This window comes from Medicago sativa, chromosome 3, assembly GCF_051527215.1.
Source record: "Medicago sativa cultivar Bolivia chromosome 3, Bolivia_mono, whole genome shotgun sequence".
NCBI lineage: Eukaryota > Viridiplantae > Streptophyta > Magnoliopsida > Fabales > Fabaceae > Medicago > Medicago sativa.
The window spans coordinates 86,818,815-86,822,855 of record NC_140751.1 but is presented as its reverse complement, the minus strand read 5'-3'; the positions used below and the strand labels follow the sequence as shown (position 1 = coordinate 86,822,855).

The following is a 4,041-nucleotide window of genomic DNA, read 5'->3' as shown; positions in this document are numbered from 1 at the left end:
ATACTCAAATTCGATTTTTAGGAGAATTTTTTACTGTTTTACTTATTTTTCTCTGATGAACACTAAACTATTTATTTCCCAAACTAACACATTAATCAAGTCATAGTATTAAACATTATACTAAGAAAAAATCATGAACTTCTACTTTCAAAGGATGACATCAATCATTCTTAATGTTTTAAATGATTTTCAAATACGGATTCAAAGTATACCACCATCTATCAAAGTGGTTCCCCTTAAAATTTGTATGTATATCACATTTCACGCCCCTAATTAACCCCCACTAATTCCACATGTTATGAAAAAGTTTTTGTAGTTAAATTGGACAGCAGAGTTCTAATTTATTTTGTGAGTAAGTACTATCATATCCTATATCCTATCTTATACAAACTAGGACAAAATGAACTATATATTTTTATTTGTAGATGACATGGCATCCATAAATATAGTAGTTTCACGTGCTAGATGTAACTAAAATAAGAATTAGTACTCCTCCTCCTCCATTATGCAGAATCAATGATAAAAATGCATGTTGATTGATAGTGGACTAATTAGTTTGTGAATCTTATTTATCATGATAAATGTTCTAGATGCTTATAGACATTATGTTATCTCACATCCTTAATTGGGTTGGGTATCTAGCTAAACTAGAAATGTCATAGATACCTTGATAAGTATTTGAGATATAATAATATAGATAGATATGATATGATATATTCCACAGTGCTTTGGTCAGTCCTATTTATAGGAGGGAGAAATTGTCATTCCTTCCACAAATAAAACTAACTATAGCTAGAAGCTTTATAAATATGGCTTCAGCTGCAAAAGTATACATGGCGTGATATTGATCCGGCTCATCTATATTTCAACCATCCATATTCATATCAATTTCAGACGAGCCGAATCAATATCACTCTTGTTTGCTTCATTGCATATTATATACTTTATTTGTAAGTTAGTTTGCCCTATATATATCTAATATCTGATCAGCAATATTAGATTGATTCTGCAGAAGTAGACAGGAGTGGTGTTGTTTCTGCTCATCTTATTAAATAATGAATGAATGACATTTGCTTAATTATAAGACGAGCCGAATCAATATCACTCCAGTACACCTCACTGCATGCATATACTGTTACTGTATACCTGTTATGTTCCTCTATATGCAAGTCCAACCATATCCCCTGGTATTTTTCTCCTTCTGATTATAGTATATATATATATTTCTGATTTTATTCATCTTTTTTAATTGATTTTGTTTGGCTGCACTTATTAACCATTAACTGTAGCTTGTATTCTGTCCTCACATATTCAAGGAGAAAGCATCATCAAAAATCAATTTGGAGGATACATAGACAAGCAGTGACAAGTATGTTCAAGGGGATGTTGATCATCATGTAATTAATTAACTTGGCCGAATATCGTTGTCTGATCGGTATATAATAATATACTAGTCATTCTTTCTTTCTTTGTTCATTTGATCATTTCAATGGATGCACTATTTATGTATACCAGCGAAATTGAATCAACTTAGATGGCATGACAATAACTTATATGTGTGTGTATTTTCAAAGCTCTTGAGTGCAGTAATATACTTTGGGATATCATCTGGTTCAACTCAATGTTTGGTCTCTCTTTGAGATTGTTATATATGTTGGTCTTACCCAAGCCCAATAAAAAAAAAATCAAGTAAATATGAGATCATATAGTATGTTCCAATTAGATGTGTACCTAACATAAAATAAATCCACTGATACTTGATGGCTATGAGTTTAAAAAGTATAGAACAAAAAGATGAGAGAAATCACACTCTTTGCTAATATTTTTCATGTGCTAATTACTTAATAGGACCTGACCCATTATTGTTTATTCACAACCAAAGCTTAATAAATATCAATCATAATTTGGCATATATAAGAAAATTTGTTTTTATTTTATAAAAAAAAATGTTTTTGTCCATGTAATAAACCATGTTTTAGTCCCTTTAAAATGAATTGGTATGAAGTCTCTCTTTTATTAAAAAAAAAAAAGTGTATTTATTAAAAAATGGAAATGTTTCCTTCTCTTGTTCATTATAGTCTTCCTTATTTTGATTTAGTATTTGTAATAAATATATATTTTTTATAAGTCCACTTCATAAGAAACAAAATTAAAATGACCAAAACAAAAAAACCAAATACACTCTTAGATCTACAGTATACTTTTGACAGTAGATCAAAAATATACTTAAACCAAGAAAATAATTTTTAAAGAGTAACTAGGCAAATTGGTTGTCAAAATTTTAAGCAATTGTTCAAATAGTCCCTAATTTTTTTCTCCAAAATTAGGACATGTAAACTAAAACAGGTAATATTTATGTTAGTTTCTAAAGCCCATGTTGTGGCACACTAAATGGTACTCCCTCCGTTTTTATTTAACTGACGTTTTAGAATACTACCATGAAATTAAAGAAGTGAATTTTTGGAGCTCTTTTTTTTTACTATACCCTCATTCTAATCTACCAATAAATTTTTATTTCTTTGAAAAATATTTTCTCTTTTCAATAAATTTGAATTCATATCTTTCATATGTAACAAACAATGTTTAAAAAATCAAACATGAATTTTCCAAATAGATAGGATGGATCCGTTATTATAGGTATCAAAAGTTTGTTTAAAAAAAATTGTTAAAAAAATAATAAACTTGAGGTTTCCAAATACATATGATTAATTAGTTTTATCTTCGGATGATTAATTAGTTTTATTCAAAATGAGTTTGAGTAAGTGAGAAATTGTATAATTGACAAATCATACCTTAAAATATCAAAACGACAATTAAATAAAAATACAGGATCAAACATCAAACGACGGTTGAATAAAAACAGAGGGAGTAATACGTATTCCACGTGAGCCCACGTCAATGTCATATTATCAAAAACTTTTATTTTACATTGAATTCATGTATTTCAAGTGATTTTTATGGCTACCACCGCAATATCTAGTACATTAAATAATTTGTATCTTATAAATGTTATACTACTACAATTTAGTCTCTAATGATGTGGCATCGATGTGGGATCTACTTTTTTTTGTTGAGTAAATCGATGTGGGATCTACTTAGAAGATCATTTGTTTATCCAATGTGTCACCTCATATCTTTTTTAATGAAAATATAACTAATTAAAAGGAACTATTTTGGTGGCCATTTTACAATTTAGTAAATGTAGTGTGGCCAAAAAAAATTATAAAATTCATAGTTATTTTGCTCAAAATTTAATTTGCATATTTCCTCTCCGCTTTTAATTTGATTTTTGTCAGTTTAATTGTTTTGTGATTGTAACCTGAACATCCCCATATATCATAACATGCACATTCATCATAGGCTCGGAAAATCAAGCTGTTGATTTAAAATGTGTAGTCTAATAGTACTAAGTTAATTGGAATGTTAAATAAGTATTAATAAGAAGATATAGTGTCGACTGTCAAAAAAAAAAAAAGATATAGTGTTCAATCTCTTTACCGGCAAGTTCTAATTAACCTTAACATTTGCCTATTAAAAGAACTTGTTGATTTGACTTGCCTTAGTAATGACTACTTAGTGTTGGGGTTCATGAATGAGTTGTTAGTCTCACATCGATTATGAATGAATTAAAATGTTAGATATATAAGAAAGGTGACATATATACCTAACTAGTGGATATGTGGTGCCTCGGTCTCTTGTTTGTCCTCGATCATTAACCATTTGTTTCTCTCAACACTCCTCTTAACTCTCCCAGTAAATGGTAGTTGAGCTCTGGTTTGACTTGATGGGGACCAAGTGGGGTGAAATTATGGTTTTGGATCCTTTTATCGAAAGTCGTTCTAACAATGCACTCGAGAGGCGTGTTTCATTGGTAACAATGGTGTGCAAGTATAATAAGATGTGTGCGACTCGCACTTGAGGGAGAAATTGTTATGTTCAAGTGTGAGTCATATATCGAAAGTTTTAAGATTTTGGTTTGAGATGTGGTGTATGACTTTTGTTTGTCATAAAAGATAAGCTCTTTGTTGCTTTCGGAGATCC

At 29.7% G+C, this 4,041-nt stretch overlaps 1 long non-coding RNA gene across 1 annotated transcript; it reads left to right on the top strand.

Moving 5' to 3' along the window:
- The first annotated feature begins 417 nt into the window (after positions 1–417).
- On the top strand, positions 418–1,622 carry LOC146941387 (uncharacterized). Its single transcript, XR_015032352.1, has 2 exons — positions 418–1,187; positions 1,317–1,622. It is a non-coding gene; the product is annotated as an uncharacterized LOC146941387 (long non-coding RNA).
- Positions 1,623–4,041: the final 2,419 nt, after the last annotated feature.